Source organism: Cervus elaphus, chromosome 27, assembly GCF_910594005.1.
Source record: "Cervus elaphus chromosome 27, mCerEla1.1, whole genome shotgun sequence".
Lineage (NCBI taxonomy): Eukaryota > Metazoa > Chordata > Mammalia > Artiodactyla > Cervidae > Cervus > Cervus elaphus.
Genome location: NC_057841.1, coordinates 26,217,180 through 26,241,290, shown reverse-complemented (window position 1 = coordinate 26,241,290; position 24,111 = coordinate 26,217,180). Strand labels below are relative to the sequence as shown.

The 24,111-nt window shown below is 40.4% G+C and overlaps 1 protein-coding gene across 24 annotated transcripts in view; it reads left to right on the top strand.

Annotated features, from left to right (window-relative positions):
* DTNA (dystrobrevin alpha) overlaps positions 1 to 24,111 on the top strand; it is a 415,842-nt gene that overhangs the window by 182,546 nt on the left and 209,185 nt on the right. For 23 of the 24 annotated variants that reach the window (XM_043889354.1, XM_043889355.1, XM_043889359.1 and 20 more), the window contains exon 2: positions 8,014 to 8,143. The gene's annotated coding sequence lies outside the window, so the exon portion shown is untranslated. Of the gene's footprint in view, positions 1 to 8,012; positions 8,144 to 24,111 lie in introns of those variants that run through there. The other variant, XM_043889383.1, reaches the window with a different exon arrangement.

Genomic DNA, 24,111 nt, shown 5'->3' with positions numbered 1-24,111 from the left:
GAACTGCACATCTGCCTAAGTTTGGAGTTTCTTCATATTCTTCAACCAAAACAACATATTGCAATAGATTGAAAGCAAAAGCAGATATGAAAACCCAGCTATCGTCTTTCTATGAAGCCAGAAAATAAAAGTTTTCCCCAAATGTAAAAGCGTGCCCTAGTTCTCACTATATTTGTCTTTAGTTTTGGAAAATGTTTTCTTTTTAAAAATATCTTATTGATGTTACATTTAAAGAGGTTTATCACTGTTATGTAAACACATTTATAAATAATTTTTTTTCTAAGCAATTTCTAATAAGGTAAATATTGACAGATATAACACACATAGTCACAAGCTCTTTAAGGTCTTCAAGAGAAAAAGTTTGAGTATATATGATGCAGAGCATAGTATCATTTTTTTTTTAACTCCTAAGTGTCATGGAGATGAATGATACCTCATTAAATGCTTTATCTTTTATTTGCATTTTTTAAAAAGACACTCTTCTTTTCTGAGTCAGATGAAAATTAGTCAGGCTCTCTGTTGTCCTCAGGTGGTTTCTAGGGCATGTGGCACCTTCAAGGTCATCAGTCAAGGTCAGAGTACACCACTGAAGGGCAAGGCCTGAATTGTCTCCCAGAATCAGATCCTTCCATCTCTTTATGGTTTCCAGAAAAAGCACTTCTTTGTCCAAGAAAACACTCTCTGTATTTTGCACATAAAAATTTTTTACTGGGGAAACAAGATACATGAGATACATTACAAGCCCAACATAAAAGTTTGTCGCTGAAATTGTGTCCAAATAACTTCCGTGTTTGCAGACACGTGATTTTAGGAGCCTGAGCTTTATGGTTAGGGTTTATGTATGTTAGAGAAGATTAATGTTTAACAATGTGGAATTCTGTCTCCTTAGTGCAAACATTTTAATTTGTGATTTTGGGGAAGGTATGGAACTCCTCATGGAAACATTTATTCTCATTTTCATCCATCTCTCTTTTAAAAAATTATTACTAATGGAACTAGTAAAGGTCGTAGTAAAGGTCGTAGAAAATCTTTTTTTTTTATTTGGCTTTCCCTCCCCCTGTATCCAGTTTCATGGCTTTTTTCCTTCCTTCTTCCTTCCTTCCTGTCTTCTGTTCTGGCTGGATCTTTATATCATGGTAAAATCAGACACATATCAAATCACAGTGCATCATTAATTTCTAAGAAGTGTGCAGGACTTTAGCAAATGAGTGAACATAAATTCAGAGCAAAATATTGATGGTCACATCTCACCAGGGAAGTTTCAGTAGAATCTATAATATACCCACATATGGTTAATTAAAATTTTGTCTTTTTAAAAATTAATTGGATAAATCTCTGTCATTCTGATTTAACACTCAACGTTCAATTTAATTCTCTTTTTGATCAATTTTACATCTTGAGATGCAGGAGACAAAAGGCTGAGCATAGATAAACCTTTTTTTTCTCCTGGTCAGCGAAAATCTGTTCATCTTGCTGCCTTACTCGGAATTAAGCTCAACATGCTGAAGAGTTTAGTGAGGTGATTGCTAGGGGTGGTTTTTGTGTGTACTCAGTTTAGTTGCATATTGTTCATAAAAAGAGATTTTCATTAAAGAAAACTTTTGAGATAATTAAGTTTAGTGATAGTGTAAGTTAATGAGACCACTTAATTGTGGTCTCACAATTATATATTTTTTTAAGAAGCTTACAGAATGAGAGAATTACTTGCTCTAAAAATATATTCTGAAAAACAAATGGCTCTTATTTTTCTGATATTTTAGGATACATGGGTTTTGTACAGTAGAGATTGCTATAACAAAGTAAGGACTATTATAAATCTACTGCCTTATATTGAAATAAAATAATATACTGCCTTATACTTCTGTGTGTATGTGAGTGTATATAAAGCACATGAGTAAACTTTGGATGACCCAAACCTTTGCTGACTTTGGATGTCCCAAACCTTCATATGTCATATTCTTTAATTAGCAAGTTTTATAAAAAATTTCATAGCCAGAAAAAAAATGTCATAGCATTTATTTATGTTGAATATGTGTGGCTCACTAACAAGAGACAAAAAGTAAAATGAAAACAAAACTTGAAGTAAAATTATATATATATATACATATATATATATCTCTTAGAATCCCTGGGGCTTCCCTAGTGGCTCAGCTGGTAAAGAATCCACCCGCAATGTGGGAGACCTGGGTTCAATCCCTGGTTTGGGAAGATCCCCTGGAGAAGGGAACAGCTACCCAATCCAGTATTCTGGCCTGGAGAATTCCATGGACTGTAGAGTCCATGAGGTCGCAAAAAGTCGGACATGACTGAGCGACTTTCACTTTCACTTTAGAATCCCTCAATTTCATTAAAAACTATGTGTGTATGAACAGGTATGTATAGATAATTGGAAGTAAATGTAGAAAATCTTCATAGAGATTGCCTCTAACTAGTGGAATATGAATGTTATTCATTTTTATAATTTATTACATTTTCCATATCTTCTAAAAGTAAAGTTACTTTGATTATTTAAAGAGCTATTTAAGTGCCCAGACATCTCTTGATTCTTTTTTTTTTTTAATTAAACTTGCTTCTTCATAAATACTGGTATGTAGAGCTAATTATTTTTACATTTATTATTTTGAAAAAGAAAAAATGATGGGTACTTAAGTGAGTTCTCCACAACAGAGCTCCTCTGTGCTGGGTCTGCCCAGGTGCAGTGCAAAGGGTTAAGCTTAGAGGGAGGATGTTCTTTTAAAATGCAAATATCATCTAGGTTCGCAACTGCCTAAGCCTACAGTGAGATGCTGCAGATAGAAACACAAAGGCAGTCCCTCTGAAAAACACAAAACATGCTGTGCAAGGAACAGAGCTGAGAAATTCTTCCTAAACCACCTTCTTCCTTCTCAGCACCTTTAAAACAGTTGACTGAATACCTGCCTGAACTGATGCTGACAAGCATACTTTTTTCTTAAGGGTTCCTAAATGTCAGCAGACCTCTGGCTTTCTGCTGGGAAAAAAAGTTCCACATTCACTGCAGAATGTAGATGTCTGCTCCGCTGACAGCCATTTCATCCAAATACTCTTATTCTCCCTGCTTCATCTTACTTTAACCTCCCTGATGAAGTGTGGATTTTTTTAATCCCTGTTTATTGGTGAAATATCAAGAGGGAAACAGAACACTGCTACCCTCTTCTATTTGCTCAGATATTCTCTTGCAATCTGTTATGTGTTGTAAGCAGCAGTCCCCAACCTTTTTGGCATCAGAGACCAGGTTCATGGAAGACAATGTTTCTATGGACTAGGGTTGGGGGTGGGGGGAGGTTTGGGGATGATTCAAGCGCATTATATTTATTGTGCACTTTATTTGTATTATTACATCAGCTCCACCCCAGATCATCAGGCGTTAGATCCTAGAGGTTAGGGTCCCCTGTTGTAGGGGATACTGAAGTAGGTGACTTAGAGGTGAAGGAGGCAGTCTCTCTACTTTCCCTGTGCACTGTTATCTAGAGTTTTCACATCGTGAAAGACAGCCCATGTGTCTGCCATCATTGGGTTATCATCTGACGGCCAAAGGTTAGATACACGACTGCCTCTTGAGATTAAATTCATTTCTCTGGTTATTTGGCCAAAGACTTCAAAACGTCTCTGCAGCAACGTGGATGAACCTGGGGATTGTCATACTGAGTCAAGTAAGTCAGACAGAGGAGAAATATCGTATGACGTTTCTTAAATGTGGAATCTAAAAAGAAATGATTCAAATGAACTTATTTACAAAACAGAAACAGACTCACAGACTTAGAGAATGAACTTATGGTTGTTGAGGGGAAGGATATGGGGCTGGGGAGGGGAAGGGATAGATAGGGAGTTTGGGATAGACATGTGCACACTGCTGTATTTAAAATGGATAACCAACAAGGAACTACTGTATAGCACGTGAAACTCCGCTTGATGTTATGTGGCAGCCTAGATGGAAAGGAAGTTTGGGGGAGAATGGATACAGGTTTATGTATGGCTGACTCCCTTCACTATTAGCCTGAAACTGTCACAACATTGTTAATCGGCTATACTCCAATACAAAATAAAGAGCTTTAAAAAAAAAAAAAAAGACTTCATGATGTATGGCAGCTGTGCTGTGCGTAGTCGCTCAGTCGTGTCTGACTCTTTGTGACTCCGTGGACTATGGCCCTCCAGACTCCTCCTCTGTCCATGGGGATTCTCCAGGCAAGAATACTGGAGTGGGTTGCCATGCCTCCTCCAGGGGATCTTCCCAATCCAGGGATCAAACTCAGGTCTCCTGTATCGCAGGCGGATTCTTTACCAGCTGAGCCACCAGGGAAGCCTGATGTATGGCAGAAACCAACAATATTGTAAAGCAATTATACCCCAATAAAAAAAAAAAAAGAAAGACTTCAAAACTTCTTAGAAATGAAGTATCTGCACAGCAACAAGCACATACAGCCAGTCTCAAAGGTAATTTCCTTGGGGACCAGAATCTCTGCTGGGGTTTTGCCCTTCTGTGATGGGGCTACACCGGATCAGATTGGCTAGGCTGACCCAGTGCTACAGCCTCTTTATCCTCAGAGCTTGAAGCAACAATCTGTGCCCTTAATAGGAAATACGTGCAGACATCCAAAATCTTCCCGGTTCTCAGGCTGAACTGTGTGTCAACAAGAACAAATCCTTGGAACAGAGAGGGTGCATGAGTATCCATCCCTGAGCACTAATGCTGACTCCAGCTTTAAGGCATCCAGAAAGGCCCATATCCACAGGCTCCTCCCTGACTGTCATCTACTAGCCTTGTGTCCGAAGTGATTCTGAATTTAGTCCATGGACCATAATCCCAAATCCACTTTACTGTAGCTTCCTAAGCCACTTTAATGTTCTTAGACCAGTAACAAATAATCTGGTGAAATGATCTAATTACGTTTACACCACAAGTCTGTGTAGGAACAATTGGGAAAACACTGAACTTCATACCTGCTAGTTGTTCCACCCTTAACTGAACAGATGCTAAAGATGATGAAGAAATAAACAAGACTGTCCCTGCCCACAAGTTGCACATATTCTTATAGAGAAGAAAAATTACAGCAGTTGTGTATGGTAACAGGCTTCCCGGGTGGCTCAGTGGTAAAGAATCTGCCTGCCAATGCAAGAGACACAAGAGACACAGGTTGGCTCCATGGGTTGGGAAGATCCCCTGCAGAAGTGGCTACTCACCCCAGTATTCTTGTCTGGAAAATCTCATGGACAGAGGAGCCTGGTGGGCTACAGTCCATGGGGTCACAAAGAGTCGGCCACAACTGAGTGACTAAGCACAGCATAGCACTATGTAGCTGGTTGTGTTAGTTGGGAACCTAGGCTAACTTTGTTGGACTTATGAACATGCTGTCAGAACAGAACTCCTTTGTTTTTTTTTTTGTTGTTGTTGTTTATTTTTATTAGTTGGAGGCTAATTACTTTACAATATTGTAGTGGTTTTTGCCATACATTGACATGAACCAGCCATGGATTTACATGTGTTCCCCATCCTGAACCCCCCTCCCACCTCCCTCCCCATCCCATCCCTCTGGGTCATCCCAGTGCACCAGCCCCAAGCCCTTGTCTCATACATTGAACCTGGACTGGCGATCTGTTTCACACTTGATAATATACATGTTTCAATGCTGTTCTCTCAGATCATCCCACCCTCACCTTCTCCCATAGAGTCCAAAAGTCTGTTCTATACATCTGTGTCTCTTTTTCTGTCTTGCATATAGGGTTATCATTACCATTGTTCTAAATTCCATATATATGCGTTAGTATACTGTATTGGTGTTTATCTTTCTGGCTTACTTCACTCTGTTTAATGGGCTCCAGTTTTATCCATCTCATTAGAACTGGTTCATATGTGTTCTTTTTAATGGCTGAGTAATATTCCATTGTGTATATGTACCACAACTTTCTTATCCATTCGTCTGCTGATGGGCATCTAGGTTGCTTCCATGTCCTGGCTATTATAAACAGTGCTGCAATGAACATTGGGGTGCATGTGTCTCTTTCATATCTGGTTTCCTCAGTGTGTGTGCCCAGGAGTGGGTGTACGTAGGGACTTGCTGTACTTCTTTCTCTTGTGGTACTTGGTGGTACAATATTGATTCCAGCCTCCAAGCCACATACTGATGGTCTTCAGGGAGCTAGATGAAGGGGACAGAAGAACTCTGTTTTATCCCATGATGCTAATTTTAATCTCCAGTCACACGCACAAAGTAGAATTTGATAGTTAATATAGAATTAAATGAGAATTTAAAGTGAGAAAGGTACTATTTTCTCTTCCTAATCAAGGTTCACATGAGATTTTGCTATGCGAGTGTCCACCAGGCTGCAGGGAGAAGAGAGGGGAGGGTTGATGCCTTTCATTCAGTGGCAGTTGGGAGGCGGGCACCCTCAGGATCAAGACTAGAAAGAATTGTGGATAATCAGTTTTGGGCCCTCGGAAGTGGTCTTGGGACACAGGAGTTGAGAGCGGTAGGGATGGAGTTACCTACCAGACAACTGGTTTTCATCACTGCCTCTGAGATGCAGGCTGAGATGGAGACCCCTTCCTGGTGGAGAAGGAACAGCAAAAGCCAAGCTCGCTCATAATCAAGATGTAATCCAAATGGCAGCTTCCATCAAAGTCACAGATCCCAGTTAAGGTGTGAAACCTGAGCCTGCCTGTGGGTCCTTTCAAACAGCCTCTTATCTGAGCAATATAATGATTGCCATCATTTTAGATAACCTGGGCCAGAGAAGAGAGTTTGGCGAGGAAAGTGAAGGATGGGGCTGGAGACAGAGGCCACTCCCGCCAGCCAGGGTGCAGAGCTCGGCTCCTCTCCCTTCCTTTCCCAGCTCCTCTGCCATCAGAGACCTTCTCTGCTTTATTTGCTGTGATCTTCCTTCTCCCCATCTTTTCCTTCATCTGAACATGGGATTTCCTCCTTCAAGCCACCTAGGACATGGAATAGTAACATCCAGCTTGTGTGCTGGTGAGAGGAAGAAAGTGGGAAAGGTGGCGGGCACGGGGTGGGGAGATAGAAAGGCGGGAAAGACTCGCTGAAGGGAGGTGATGGGTAAAGCATCTGGCCACTTTCATCCAGCAGGGCAGGGACTCTTGGGCAAATTGCTGAGTTTGACCTGGAGCCTCTCTTTCTCTTCTCTGTGAATTTTCTCAGAAAGCAAGATGATAAAAATCATTCTGCTTTGTTAAGAGACACCAACAGACCATATTCTGAAATATTTACTCTTTATGTCATTGCTACGCAACATCATAAAGCATGTGGATCAGTCAGGAACATCAGGGTGCCTCTGTGATAGCTACGCCTGCATCTACCATCAGAGTGGATGCTGGTCTCAGGACTCTGCCCTCAGCTCTAGTTTCCTTGGTTTTAGTAGAAATTGTGATGACATAGTATTCCAGAAAATTAGCAACTTGGGAAATGCAGAAGATTCTCTGTATTTCCCTTTCTGGGTTTTTAATAAACCAAAAACAAAAGGCAATGTTAGGAGCCCGAGGTTCAAGGCTACTCTGTTACCGAGTGCTTGTGCCCAGTCACTAAGCCATGACCAACTCTTTATGGCCCCATGGACCGTAGCCCGCCAGGCTCCTCTGTCCATGGGCTTTCCCAGGCAAGAATACTGGAGTGGGTTGTCATTTCCTTCTCCAGGGAGTCTTCCGACCCAGGGATGGAATCTGTGTCTCCTGAGTTGGCAGGCAGAAGTCACCAGGGAAGCCCTCTCTGTTACTAACCAGCTGCTTAATCTTGGACGCTCACTTTACCCTCTGAACCTTCCCATCTTCATCTGTAAAATGACTTTTGGCATAAATGTCTATTTTTCTAAACATTTATTATAGTAATTGAGAACCAAAATTCTGAGTTGAGTATTATGCGTCATTCTTAGTGGATGAAGGGATTTGTAAAACACCATATGTTCTAGATCTGCTCATTCTGTTTCTGTAATAAACATGTAAGTGTGAGTTACTTAGCTAAATAAAAGTGTGTTTTCTCATTGCAGATAAGTGAGATTTACACGTCCCTGGATGAAACGCTTGGAAAGTCTGTAAATGCCGGAATCTACTGCCGTTTCAAAGAAAAGAAGATAGATGGTTTTGGAAAGTTCATGCTGTTTCTTCATTGAATTTTAGGTGAGTGAGTCTGTAAGATGGACTTTGAACTATTTCCCCTTAAGGTGTTTCTTTTCTTTGCGTGAGAAGAAAATGGGGTTCATTATGGCCAGCATTTTATACTTTTAGTGGGTGCTACAGAGGGAAAGACTTAGCTTCTGTGCCTTTGTTTACATTTTTTTTTATTAGAAGACATCTGAATGACAAGGTGTGAGGCACAGAGATGACCTTGACATTTCTTCCTGATTTCTATTAAGCAAATGCAATAATGCTTCATTCTATTCTACAGGCCATCTATTTTTTAATATATAATAGTGTTTAATATCAGAGTAATAAGCCAAAATGAGACAAGACTAAGTTTTAATGACATAAATGAGAAAAGAATTTGATGGTGGTAATGACAGTTTAATAATTACAAGTCTGAGTCTGAGATAAGACTTACAATTCAGAGGCTGCTCACAGGGAGATCTCATATTGCTTAAATTAAAGTAGGGCATGATTTAAGTTAGGTGTGGTCTTCAAACTTCAGAGTACAATTAAGCATGCCCATGTGCTCACATTAACTTTGTTTTTCGTGGCCCTGAGATGGATGGATAAATATTTTTATACCACCACCATACATAATTACCCTTGCACGTTACAAAAGACGTGCTCATACAAATTGGTGCCTTACTATTGGTCTGCAAAACACATTGTCAGTTTTGCAGCAGAATGGAGAGAAAGAGAAGAATTGAGTGGTGGTCTTGTTGAGGAAATTGTGTGTGGCATTTTCCACCTCCTCCTGAGTCCTGTTTTCAAAGTGTGGTTTTATTATAAAGAATGGGGATTTCCAGAATATCAGAATGTAGGTCTGTTCACAGTTCTGAATAAAACAATGCCACTGACAGAGCATTGACCACTGTCTAAATCTCATCCAAAAAGACAGCAGTGCCTCCTTTATACATTTTATTAAACTTCAAAGAGAAGGTGGGTTATTGTCTCATCATTTAAGGGTGTGTAAATTTGGTTTATTGAGGTCATATGTGGAACTAAAATGGTGATTTTATTTATTTACAAGATGTTTGTTGAATGTGGTTCCCAGGAGCTAAACTTAATGCCCTGAAAAAGTATCAGTAAATCAATTTGCCTAGTGTAACATTACTCTGGAGGAGAAAATGAAAATAGAAAACTTATTAACTTACTTCACTCTCTACTTTCCATTGTTCCAGTCTACGCCTGTTTTCAACTTCTCATCCATCCCATGACCTACTCGTATTCTGCTGGTTCTTTGGGGGCTGACTCCTAGAAGCTCCTTTCCAGCTTTCAGACCCATCCTTTCTTGCCTCTAGTTTTTCCCGATGACCTTGAACTCTGAGCTGCTGCAGGAGCCACAGGAGACTTGGGTTCAATCCCTGGCTTGGGCTGATCCCCTGGAGAAGGAAATGGCAACCCACTCCAGTTTTCTTGCCTGGGAACTCCCATAGACAGAGGAGCCTGGTGGGCTATAGTTCATGGGGTTGCAAAGAGTCAGACATGACTAAGCAACTGAGTGTACACACAACATCACTTCTTCTCTCTGTCCCTTGAGACTATGGGTGCTGATACCTGTGACATTCTGCTGCTACTAATTTCCAGGTTGATTTATTATCCTCAGTTTAGCTTCTCAATCCTTCCATCATCTGTGTAGCCATTTTCCTGGATTAAATTCCATTTATTTTAAAAATGTTTAGACTGTATTCTCTTTTCTTGGTTAGGTCCTAACTGACTTGTCAATGCTTAATTTCTTCCAAAATTATTGGAAGAACAGTGAATAGGGATTACTTGCTTCACTCAAGGAAAATAAGTGATTCTCAGGAAAAAAATTTTTAAGTTAAATGTAAAACTAGATATTTTTATGCTGGAAAACATCAAGCCCAATAAGTTTAAAGCCATATATGTATTTCATATATACATATTACATACTGCATATTCTAAGCTATACAATATTGTAGTATTAATTTGTTGGTGTTAACAGAGCCTTTGTCAATATTTCCATTGTGTATATCAAATTTATAGTAAGATTTTTTAATTCTCAGCTATACACCATAAATGAGTTTTACTTTACTAATAGTCACATTTCACAAACTTCTCTATACCCAGTATAAGAACTTCTTTTTAGAGTTCAGCCTCATTCCTGCATTCACATTTGAATCTCGAGTTTCAGATTTATTTTATTATGGATCTCATCACTGTCTTTCAGTAATAGTTTTTTTCTATTTGAAGATCCCTTATGGTCTGAACATTTCGCATTGTCCCATAATCCCATAATAAATACTGAATATGTTGGAAAGCAAAGTGAGGAGGATTCCAATGTCTGTGGGGTTTTTTTGTTTGTTTGTTTTTTTGACAGATAAACAATTTACCATTGTCCCAACAATCTCTCTCACTCTAAAGGGCTTCCTAGATATTAAAGAAGCTTTTTACTTAATCATTTTGGCACATCACTTGGTTGTGTTAAATGTGAATGCCTCGCTCTTTTCATTTCCTTCTCATTTATGTAGACATTTTCCTTTTCAGTCTTTTCTCAGAGGTCATGATGACTGCTCCTCTATTTTAATGTATTGTGGGTACACTCATAAGGACATGGTGTCCCTTCTACGGACAGATTTTCACTTATTCAACCAATGGCAATGTCAAACCTGCAGTGTCTAAATGAGCATCCTTTCAGACTATATGAAATGAGGTCATGAGCAGAATGACTTGGATTCCTTCATAATCTAAAATTAGGAGACGCAGGGATGAGTAGCTTTATGGTATGGTTTAACTTGCACTGTATCACTTGTATTCTCACATGTCCCTTAGTTTAGTATGGCACTGAAAATTCTAGTCCTTCATATTTCTCTCTAGTTTGTGGAAATGAGGCTTTATAAAGTTACATTTAAAAAATACTCTTGGGAAGAGAAATACATCCATTAATAATACATACTGCATCACACAGAAGTCTAATGAATTAGCAAGGAAGCAACTCCTGAGGCAGTGATGCAAACACTCAGCTTCTGAGAGTTTGGTACACATAAGTAGGTGGAAACTACTGAAATCATCTCACTAACTTCATAATACTGCCTAGTAGGTCAAGGGGAGCACCCATCATAAAAGACAACTCAGGCTCAACATATCTTAATGACATATTGGAGGAGGAAGTAGGAGGATTGGAAGTATTCGTCCTGACACTCATGGGCAACTTAATGAATAGAGATTTTAAATCACTGGTGCCCAAAGAGTTGAGGAAAGTGCTTTGATCAAGATGTAGTCCTAGTACTTCTGCTGAACCACAGAATAGGATGTTGGAAAAATCAAATGTTATCCATCTGTGAGCTGAAGTCACCTGTTATCCATCTTTGTGTTGCCAGGTTCAAGCTCTTACTGCTTACTGCACACACAAGAGGCCAATAAATCAAGAGACAAGTTTCTGGGGTGAGGAGTAATGCTTCATTCATGAAACCAGCAGACTCAGAAGTTGGTGGACTCATGTCTCAAAGAATCATCTTCCCTGAGTTAGAATTCAGGCCTCTTTTATACTAAAAAGGAAGGGAATAAAGTCAAACATTTACTCCTTCTGGTCAGCCAGATGTGTTAATTTCTTCCTTCCTGCAGTCATTCACAGGTGGGCCTGGTCAGGATGTTTCCTGTGAACTAAACAAAGGTATTTTAGCTTACCAATCATTATCTGCAAGGCAGGGTAATGGTCATCGCAGATATTGGCCATTATGTGTAATTTAAGCTTAGAGGCAACATCTCTTTAGTGATTAACTGGTAGCAGGAGACAGAGGTTCTTCCCTATTTGCATCCCTGAAAACAAGCACAGTGCTTGGCACCCTGCAGATAATTTTTAAACAAACTGGTGAATATGAACAAAGGCACAAAGCAGTGCTAGCTTGTTCCTACTTTATACCAAACACTACTTTATATGCTCATATACTTCATGTTTAAACAATCCTATGATATAAGTGCATGCATGCATGCTAAGTCACTTCAGTCATGTCCAACTCTTTACGACCCTATGGACTGTAGCCCTCCAGGCTCCTCTGTCCATGGGATTCTCCAGGCAAGAATACTGGAATGGGTTGCCATGCCCTCCTTCAGGGGATTCTTGCCAACCCAGGGATAAAATCCACGTCTCTTAAGTCTTCTGCATTGGCAAGCAGATTCTTTACCACTAGCGCCACCTGGGAAGCCCTCATTTCTTTTTTTTTTTTTTTAATATGAGGAAACTAGGGCCCAGAAAGGTTAAATAACCTGCCCGAGGTTCAGTAAATTGGGGTTAAGATTCAAAACCAGGCAGTATAGCTTAAAGCCTGAGAACTTTAATTATTATGCTGCACTGTCTCTCGTGTAATATAGTCATCAAGTAACTGTAAAACACAGAATCCACATCGTTTATTATTTTTAAATGTATGTCATTCTAGAATAAACCTGTATTAAGAAATCTTACTCTTACATTGACGTGAATCAGCCATGGATTAAAAAAAAAAAAAGAGAAAGAAATCTTACTCAAATCTTGAACAGCCTCACTTTGAACACAAATTCCTTTTTCAATATTCCTAATCTCCTTTCCTTTTAAACCATGACTGCCTACATTGACTTCCTAATTGACATTCAGATCTCATCATTTCTATTCTTTAATGGTTTGTTCTGAAATTAATATTTCAAAAACCCTATTGCTCTTCCATGCTATTTGCTTAATTGAAGAATGTATAATCTTGAGCAGCAAGTTACCTAAGCTCTCTGAGCCTCAGATTCCCCACCTGAAAAGATATATCTAATTTGTTGTGAAGACTAGAAAATTATGTTCATAAAACAACAAAGTATTTCCTGGTACATGACAGGTACCCAGCAAAACAGCAGCTGTTCACCCATTTCAGTCTCAAAGCCACTGTTGGCTGGCCCATCCGCTGAGAACAAAATCTTCCTGTGTTCCTTAGTGGGGCTTCCCCGGTGGCTTAGTGGTAAAGAATCTGCCTGCCAGTGCAGGAGGTGCAGAAGACATAGGTTCAATCCCTGGGTCAGGAAGATCCCCTGGAGGAGGGCATGGAAGTCCACTGCAGGATTCTTGCCTAGAGAATCCCATGGACAGAGGAGCCTGGCAGGCTACAGTCCATGGGGTCACAGAAGAGTCAGACATGATTTAGCGACTGAACACAGAGGCGCAACAGACCCCTTGAGTCTCCACACCTCCCTTTGTTCCTCATCAGTTGACCTTTGCTAATATGGGAATGATCTGCCTTCTCTAAGCCATGCTCTTTGTTTTATTCATTTATTTGTTTAGCTGTGTTGAGTCTTAGTTGCAGCACGAAGGATGCAGCATGCAGGATCTTTCCTTGTGGTGTGCAGTGACTCTAAATGTGGTGCGCAGGCTCCAGAGTGTGTGTGTGTGTGTGTGTGCGCGCGTGTGGAGAAGGGGGCACTCAGTAATTGTGGTGCATGGGCTTAGTTGCTCCTTGGCATATGTGCTCTTAGTTGCCCGATCAGGGATTGAACCACGGCCCCTGCATTGCAAGACAATTTCTTAACCACTGGACCACCAGGGAAGTCCCAAAGCCATACCCTTTATGCCCTCACTTTTGCTCATGATGGTTCTTCTGTCTAGATGTTCCTTGCATCCCCTCTCCAAATCCTCCTTATCCATAAGCACATATGCACTCTTCAGAGACTTGGAATATCCTAGTTATCTTTCAAGATCCACCACCTCTGAAAGTTACATGTTCCCTGAAGTAATTGATGAACTCCTCCTGGCTCAACTGCTATCAGTCCTATCTCTGAATTCATGTAACCCTTTGGGTCATTTCTAAGAGATAAGTGCCTATTATAGACATAAGAAAGACAAGCCATCTCATTCAGTCCCCCGTAGTCTGGTGTGATTTCTTGTGTTACCTGTCCATCTTCCCTTTGAAACGTTCATCAAGGAGAAGTGCCAGGGTTTTTGGTTAATCTTTGAATCTTCTTTGTCAAGTTCAGAGTAGTCTTGCTGGTTTTGAATGAAGTATAAAGGGTCACATTTTGAGATATTTGGATGTTTTTTGTGCGGTGAAGAGTCTCATACTACATCCAGCCATTATAATGAAAGGAATGCTCCATCAGGGAAAAGGGGGCCTTACAGGGAGGATCTATACCATTCTATGTTTGTTGTTGTTGTGGTTTAGTTCTCAGTCATGTCTGACTCTTTTGTGACTATGTGGACTGTAACCCACTAGGCTTCTCTGTCCCTGGGATTTCCCAGGCAAGAATACTGGAGTAGGTTGCCATTTCCTTCTCCAGGTGGTCTTCCTGACCCAGGGATGGAACCCACGTGTCCTGCATTGGCAGGCAGATTCTTCACCACTGAGTCACCAGGGAAGCCAGTACCATTCTATGTCAAGCACCAAAACAGAGGCTCCACAAATATCATCTTATTTAATTTTCATAACAACCTTTCAATTTAGCTATTATCTCCCTCTTTATTTAGATAAAAACTAGGATCCCAAGAGTTAAGGTAAATTGCTAATGTCATATTTCTGGTAAGTGACAGAACAAGAATGTTGTCATATCTTTCGACTGCACCAAACTGCCATTGTAAAAGAGCTTTCCAATTTAATCCTATAAGAGGAATATATTTGTAACGTAACATGAGAGTTTTCTATTTAAAATATTTCCTGAGAGTAAGCTATTTATAAGTCCACACATTTTTTTTTTCATAGCAAATAAGTTTATGTTTAGGTCGATGCTAAAATTAGCACTATTTCTGTTCAACTAGAGTTTAAAAGATATAGCACCTTGTGGTTCTGAAACCTATTTATGCAAAAACATCATTTATTGATGTGAGCATAAGTTTGGAAATGATGTCTAAAGCTGTAGACTGATAGAATTTTGGAACTAAATGGTATGCAGAATCAACACTAGAGCTGGGGACTTTTTAAGGCAAGGATTTCTCTTCTTTTTTTCTCTTTAATAATTATGAAATGAATATTTATAACTAATTATGAAACAGTTTGTTTTGGATGCGAAATAAAAAATTTCTCTAGACATAGTGACACTATTAGCACTTCTTAAGAGACTACATAAACTTGTTCTGGATTTTTTAAATCACACGATTCAAATACCATGTATAAGAATAAGAACTGATATAAAATAAAACTCTAAGTTTTCAAAAAGAGAAAGACAATTATCTCATGATTATCACTTGTATGTGGAATCTGAAAAACTGATATAAGTGAACTTATCTATAAAACCAAAATAGACTCAGACATAGAAAACAAATTTATGGTTACTAAGGGTGGGAAGGGATAAATTAGGAGTTGGGATTAACAGATCCATGCTACTATAGAAAAAATAGGTCAACAATGAGGACCTACTGTGTAGCACAGGGAACTGTATTCAATGTCTTATAATAACCCATAAAATTAAAAAATATTTTTTTGCTCAGTCATGTCAGACTCTTTGTGTCCCCATGGACTGTAGCCCTCCAGGCTCCTCTGTCCATGGAATTCTCCAGGCAAGAATACTGGAGTGGGTAGCCATTCCCTTGTCTGGGAGATCTTCCTCACCCAGGGATGGAACTCAGGTCTGCTGCTCTGCAGGCAGATTCTTTACAGTCTGAGCCTCTAGAATAATTTACAATGGAAAAAGAATTTGGAAAAGGTGTATATGTGTTCAGACTTCCCAGGTGGTTCAGTGGTGATGAATCCACCTGCCAGTGAAGAAAGAGGCAGGAAATGTGGGTTCAATCCCTGGGTTGGGATTTCCAGTATAAGAATACTGGAAAATTCCATGGACAGAGGAGCCTGTCAGGCTGCAGTCCATGGGGTCAGAAAGAGTTGGACTCAGCTGACTCTGCATGGTTGTATATGTGTTCACATACATATATATGTAGCTGAATCACTTTGCGGTACTCCTGAAACTAATACAACATTGTAAACCAGCTATAGTCAATTTTTTTTAAAAGAAAAGCAACCTTCTAACTTCATTTTAAATGCAAAAATCAGTATCCAGAGAAGTATTCCTTTCTTTTGTGAAAAATCCTAATGATTCTTGTGCCCCTTTTGTACCTATAATGATCATTCATTTGTTTTTAAGTACACATTACACCTCTCTTATGTGTTGCAAAGAGTCGGACATGACTGAAGTAGCTTAGCACACACTGTAAAATAGTGTAATCATAAGTACTTTATATATGAAAACAACAAAATACATGCCTGTGTCTTTGGTTTACCACTGTTGTATGGATAACAACATTTCAGAAGTGAAAAAGAAGTTTGTAAAAATATGAGCATACGTGCTATGTTGATCTTTGAGTAAGATAAATGCCTTAGAAAAAGTAAGAATTCTGTTCGCTTTCCCAGATTATGTCCCTCCCTGTTGGGCGATCTTTTGTTGGTTGATTTCTTCTCTGTTCCCCAGAGGTTTGCAGAATGCTATTTATCTTTACATAAGTATGGTTTGAAGAATTGTGATCATCACAAGAACGGATGAAACAGTATTTTCCTATCAAAAATCTAAGGGTTACGATGTTTATGAAAGTTAATAATGTGCTTTAATGTGAGTATATTCTTATGAGTGGTTGTTTATTATTTTAGCTTGTATTTTAACCATCAATTGATTGTTTATAAATTTCAAAACCTGACTTTTAAATTTGTACAGAGTTTATTTTAGCAAAATCTGAAACTGTGAACCTGAAATTCATCATCAAAGCAGATGAATAAGGTAGTTCTTTATTCTGTCAATTCCTAACAATTCTTTAACTGTGAGCTAGAAATTTTACTGTTTATGTAACAAACACTTGCCATAATCTTCCAAGTCTAGATGCATAGATAAGTAAGGTGGCTGTCCTTTTCTAAGAACATGTTTTTATTATATCATTCCTTCCTAATACATAACAACAACTCCTAGTCTCCCATGGTTTCCTTTCTGACATTGAATTTCTTCCCAGAGTAGTAGCATCCACAAAAGGCACATCTGGAGAGAGAAAAAAATCTTATCACTATCCATTTTAGACTACAGTCTTTTTCTTTTTATTAAAGTATATTTATTTACAATGTGTTAGTTTCTGCTGTTCAGCAAACTGACTCAATTGTACACGTATATCCATTATTTTTTATATCCTTTCCCTTTATGATTTACCCCCAGGATACTGATTATTGTTCCCTGCACTATACTGTAGGACCTTGCTAGTTATCCACTGTATATGTAATAGTTTGCATCTACTAACCACAAATTCCCAGTCCATCCCTCCCCCACCGGCCTTCCCTCTTGGCACCCACAAGTCTGTTCTCTACATCTGTGAGTCTGTTTCTGCTTTGTAATAGGATCGTTTGTGCCATATTTTAGATTCCACATATAAGTGATATCACATGCTGTTTGCAGATAAGACTTCATCCTCACCGTTTATCCATAGCAAATGAGCCTCTTACGATCTCAGCTCAGTAGGCCCCCTGGTTTAACCCCCTCCCCCAACTCATATGCCTCCTACACAGCCAACAGAGCCACCTTGAGTAATACCAAGCGTGCCACCACCTCAGCCCTGCCACATTCCCCAGCACTTTGACTTGTCTCTTGGCATGAAGCATTTGCAGGTTTCCCTGGTGGCTCAGTTGGTAAAGAATCTGTCTACAATATGGGAGACCAGGATTCGATCCCTGGGTTGGGAAGATCCCCTGGAGGAGGGCATGGCAACCCTCTCCAGTGTTCTTGCCTGGAGAATCCCCATGGACAATGGAGCTTGGTGGGCTACAGTCAGTGGGGTCGCAAAGAGTTGGACACGACTGAGCAGCTAAGCACAGCACATGAACAGTTGTAGATGTTGGGCACAATGATTAAATAACCCTAATGTAGAAACCTTCTTGTTTGCTCCTGACATCTCTCTTCCTACAGTACAAGGAGTGAAAGGGCCTGAGAACCAGGGTTTATAAATCCCGGTCCTAAACTGAGTTCTTAACAGGAATTTCTCCATACAATGAAAAGGACTTCTCTGAGATTTTCCATATCATCCTGCTCGAGGCTGTGTTGTGTAGGGCTGTCCCCTGTAAGCACAAAGGCTTTTCAGGAAAAGAGTATTCATCCACTTTCTGAAAGATGGTAAAGGCCCTCCCCATATTTTGTCTTACCTAATAACAAAGGTTATCGTCTAGCTCAGCTCATGAATGCCTGCTCATTAAAATATGAAGATCCTTTTCTTACTCACATGTAGAATTCATGAAGCATGAATACTAACTGCCCTGAGCTGCGGTTGCCTGGAAACCAGTGGAGGCATGTCCAAGAGTCTGAAGAGCATGAATGAATAACTGAACCATTGACATCAGTTTCAGCTGGGTGACCCACACCTTAATTCTGTACAGGCATTTCCAATGGGCTGACGGAACAATAGCTTTCTCAGAAGTAGCTCCTTAAATCTTGTAAATGAGAATTAACATTTAACATAAGGTTCCTCTCTGTGGTCTGACAGGGGTTCAGAGACTGACCATAGAGGCAAAGAGACTGGATCTTTGATGTAGTTTTACAGAGTATAAGAATGAAATGTCTACTAGGACTCATACTGTTTTACAGCTTTTTCCCAAATACTTATGATGTGTTTGATCAGTTGCGGGGGGAGTTATTTCAGCATTTATTTCATTCTTTGATAACATTACCTTTTTCAAGTTGAATTGTTAAGGATTCTGAAACATTTCTCCCCCTTTTGAAAGGCCATTTTTTAAAAAGCAATGTAGAAGCAAAAGAAACACAGGTCATGTAAGAGGACTTTTAACTGGTTGGTGAAATTAACCCGTAAAATAAAATATGCCTAATAGATTTTGAAGGAAACACCACCAAAAACTCGAAGGGCATCCACATAACAGCATTCTGTTTTAACTGGGCGGCTTGGTTGTATGCCTGGGAACCCAAAATCTAGGATAAAACACTGTCCCCTGTCATTTTACTCAGTGAAAGGGAAAGGGGCCAATACATTTCTATGAAGGCAGTGATGACTATACAATTGGGTTGAAAGCAAAATTGACATGAATTTTAAAGGGGAAAAATAAGACATCAAAGAAGTGCCAGCACTGGAAAGTGATTCTGCTGTCGGATCCCACTCTCATGTCCCATCATTACTTCACCTCCCTGTGTCCACCAAGCGGGAAATTTGAAGTGCATCAGGAAAGATACATACTTTAGTGCTTGGAAAGAAGAATGATCTCTTTTACTTAATGATCTTTTTACTTAAATAGGAAGAATCCGCCTGCAATGCAGGAGACCTGAGTTCAATCCCTGGGTCGGGAAGATCCCCTGGAGAAGGAAATGGCTACCCACTCTAGTGTTCTTGCCTGGAGAATCCCATGGACAGAGAAACCTGATGGGTTATAGTCCATGGGGTCGCAAAGAGTCGGACAAGACTTAGTAACTAAACCACCAGGAAAAACCACTAGTAATAACAAAGCCATTTGTGTGGAATCTGTCTTAAATGTAGACAGGATAGAAAATTTTCTACCTCTGTTTCTTAAGAGGTGTACAAAGACCTGCCCACCTGACTCTACAGCAGTGGTTCTCAGCCAGGGGCGTGGGGGTGTGGAGGGCTATTAGCATCTCATGAGTGGAAGCCAGGATGTAGCTAAACATCCTACAGTGCTTAAAACAGTCTCCTAAAGGAAAGAACTTATCTACCCCCAAATGTTAATAGTGTCAAGACTGAGAAATCCTGCTCTAAATATTAAGAGCCACGGTGAACTGTGTACCGGGCTTCACATGAGGTACTTTTCATATGTTACCTATTTAATACTCACCTGTATTCTGTTTGCTAGGTATTAGTATCATCCTCATTTTCAGATGGTGAAACTGAGCTTCAGAAGGTTAAGTATCTTGCTCAAGGCCATGCAGTCAGCATGGAATGGACCCTAAATTCAAAGTAGGTGAGACTCCAAAGACCTGCTCCTCTCAGGAACTGTGCTCCCCTCTTCAAAAAGGCCTACCTCAGCTGCCTTTGTGCTCCCTGAAACTGTGTGTCTAGAGGGTCCCTGTTATAATGCACGTGTGTGTCATCTGGACAGGCTGATCATGGCTGTCTGTCCATCCCCAGAGCCTAGAGTGAATTGATCGGGTTCTAGGGATGTGAACTGGAAACGAGGAGACGATGTTGTTTAAAGGGGAGAGACAAAGGCTCCAGAGAAAGGAAATTTCACTTTTTAAAGTGTCTTTGGAAGATAACTTTGGAGGGGAAGATGGGATCCCCGGGCAGAACTTGGTGTATAGAAAAGGCCAAATGTGCGCCAGAGATCAGATGGTATGAAATAGCGTCTGAGGAAGCAAGCGTGTCATTTTAAAGGAGATGACAGGCTGGCTGTCATCTATTGTCAAAGCCCCCTGGCCTCGCCCTCAGTGAGTCTGAGCTACCGGAAGAGGAAGTGCAGCCATTAACGGCCAGGGCAGGGCAGCACCCACCCCCGACCCGGGAAATCTGAGTAATTGCCAGCAGGGAAGCAAGTAATTTACATGAGCCAACACTCAGCGTAAAAAGGACCCCATCATCTACAGCATGTGAAAAGAACATGACCTGACTCATAGTTCCATCCACTTGTTCCTTCACCCCACCTGGCATCCCTTCTGGGGACAGCTGGCTGAGTCCGGTCCCACTTCCGGTTCTTCTTGGGACTTGACTCACCAATCACTTGGCCTGTGCCCCAGCCACACAGCATCGCTTACTGTTTTCCTCACCCACCAAGTTTTTCACTTCTCCCTCTGAGTCTCTTTTTTGGGTGAAGAGACCTTTCCCAGAAACTCCCTTTTTTAGTTTCCTAGGGCTGTTCTAACAAATGACTGCCAACTAGCTGGCTGAAGACAACAGAAACTTATTCACTCGTAGCTCTGGAGGAGAGAAGTCTGACGCCAAGGTGCTGGCAGAGCCAGGCTCCCTCGGGTCTCTAGGGAAGAATCCTGCTGGGCCTCTTCCTAACTTCCGGTGGCTTCTGCAGTCATTGGCATTCCTTGGCTTGTAGCCGTTGGACTGCAGTGTCTACCTCTGTCTTTACATGGTCTTCTTCATGTGTATGTCTTTAAATGGCCTTCTTCATCCTTTCCTCTATTTAAGAGGATACTGGTCGTTGGATGTAGGGCCCACCCACTCCAGTAGGACCTCATCTTAGTCTTTAACTCATTACATCTGCGAAGATTCTATTTCCAAATAAGGTCACATTCTGTTTCTGGGGAAATGTGATATTTTGAGGGACACTACTTTTATCAGTCAGAGCCAACAAGATATAAAAGAGATTTATTATAAGGAATTGGCTGACACAATTATGGAGGCTAAGTCCTCTAATCTATAGTCCAAAGGCCTGAGAACCAGGAGAGACAATGGAATAAGTTCTGTATCCCAGCTTGAAGACCATCAGCAAAGAGAGAGAAGATCCTCTTGCCTTCTGTTTAGGCCTCAACAGAGTCACCCACAGTGAGAAGGGCAATCTGCTTCACTAAATCTACCAACTCAAGAGTTAAGCTCATCTGGAATCACTCTTGCAGACACACCCAGAATAATGTTGAGTGAAAAAAGCTTTCACGGCCTAGTCAAGTTGACACATGAAATCAGTCATCACACTCCTCAGTTCACTACAGACACACCTCAGGGATATTGTGGGTTCAGTTCTAGACCACCACTGTAAAGCGAATAGCCCAATAAAGTGAGTCATGTGAAGTTTTTGGTTTCCCAGTACATGTAAAAGTTATGTTTCATGGCTGATTCATGTCAATGTATGACAAAACCCACTGCAATGTTGCGAAGTAATTAGCCTCCAACTAATAAAAATAATTGAAAAAATAAATAAATAAATAAATAAAAGTTATGTTTCTACTGTACTATAGTCTCACTGTGCCATAGCATGATGCCTTTAAAACCCATGTACAAACCTTAACTTAAAAGTATCACTTCTTCATTTCTAAATAATACCAGCCATCCTCTGATCCTTTAACAAGTCATAGTAATAAGGTCCAAGATCACTAATCATACTTCACCATAGCAAACATAATGATAATGAAAAAGTTTGAAGTATTGCAGGAATTACCAAAATGTGATGCAGAGACACAAAGTGAACAAATGCTGTTGGGGAAAAAAAAAAAAAAGGCATTTCTAGACTTGCTTGACACAAGGTTGCCACAAATTGAGCAATTTATAAAAAATAAAAGAATGAGGTATGCCTATCCATGGCTTCCAAGGTGGCTCAGGGGTAAAGAACCTGCCTGCCAATGCAGGAGATGCTGAAGATGTGGGTTTGATCCCTGGGTCAGGAAGATGCCCAAAAAGGAAATGGCAACAATCCACTCCAGTGTTCTTGCCTGGAAAACCCCAGGGAAGGAGGAGCCTGGCAGGCTAAAGTCCTTGGGGTTACAAAGAGTCAGACAAGGCTTAGTGACTGAGCATGCATGCACATGTGCCTATACACTTCTCCCCACCCTCAGCAGATTTTCCTTCATATTTTACTGGCATCACTGGCCAGAGGGTTGCAATAGCAGTGATGGACTTAAACATTTCTATAGACCTACAGAGTAGCCACAGACGACAACCCTGCCCACAAAGAAAAATAGAAGAGTGGCTATTAGGTAGGTAAGCAACAAATCTGTTACATTTTCGTAGATTGTATGAAACAGATCCATCTGTATTAGTTTATGCTTTGTATTTGCCAGGGACAAAAGAATCTTTTCTTGACACACAGGCAGTCAGACTTCAGAAAGGGTAGGTTCAAAGATTATGCTCAGCACCTTGTCTCTTTCCCCATTTTTAGCTCTGTTTTCCTCTGGTGTTGGATTAATAGTTAAGGAGGCTCTACCCAATCAGTGATGAAGAAAGCCACTGGCATCTCCCAGCATATGTAATCTGCCCAGCCATAGTCACAGAGAAAAGAACTGGATGCTGTTTCTCACATGACTTTGATTGGCTCTGCTTAGGTCACATCAGTATTCCTACTAAACTTCTTATTTCTTTATAGCCAGGAAAAATCCCTCCATTTGACCTCAGCCAGCCACTTCTTAGATGACCACTGGAGCTAGTTACTCAGACACTGAGCCCCTTCCACAATCAGAAAGTAAGACATCCCACTCTCCAAACGCCGCACCGCACCTTTCTAGCTCTTTTTCTCTGATCTCCACATTTGCATTTCTTTGTGTTCATTGCAGGGTCTTTTGGTCCTAGTTCTTTTTTTTTAAGCAGCTTTTTTAAAAATTTAATTATTAATTTATTTTTAATTGAAGAATAATTGCTTTAGAATATTGCGTTAGTATCTACCAAACATCATCATGAATCAGCCATAAATTTACCCATGTCCCCTCCCTAGTTCTTTCATACCAACAAAAAGTCTCCTGCTGTCTTTACTTCTCTCCTTTCTTGCCTAGATTCCATGGTCCAGCCCTTGTATTGCTCTTGGATGTACTTTCAACACCATTGCACATCTTATCTCCCATCACATCCACTAGACAAAGCAGAGCCATGGATGAGCCCACTCCCCTGGCTGATCCAGGCTTTCCCTACTTGTTGAGCTTTGTTGCAAATCACACAACTGACCATGCTGATGTTGTTCTAGACTCGTGATCACCCCTTCACAAGTGCTTGCAGCCATCCCTGACTATCCTACTAGTTCTATAGACAGTTTACTCTCCTACCCTCCAAAAGGCCTAGCTCATTCTTCTTCACTTGCATCAAACCTTCTCTTTATTCTTCATTGGTGGCCAGCAAACTTGTTTCTTAGAAGCAAGAAAACAGAAGCTATTAGATAGAAACTTCCTCTTTCTCTGCCCAAACTTGCAAGCATACCTCCACCTGCACCTTCAGTTCCTTCTTCCCTCACATCATGTGGCCATTTCTCTCCATGTGTCCTCTAAACCTTGTCCCCTTTTACTATCTTCAGGACTGCATACGTTAAATTAGTTATTTTCTGTCCCTTACCATCAGTTTCTGACTTTAGGGGGCCACTCTCCTCAGCCTGTAAATATTTTCTGCAATCTCCTATATTTGAAATACTCTGTTGACTGTATTTGTTTACACAAAT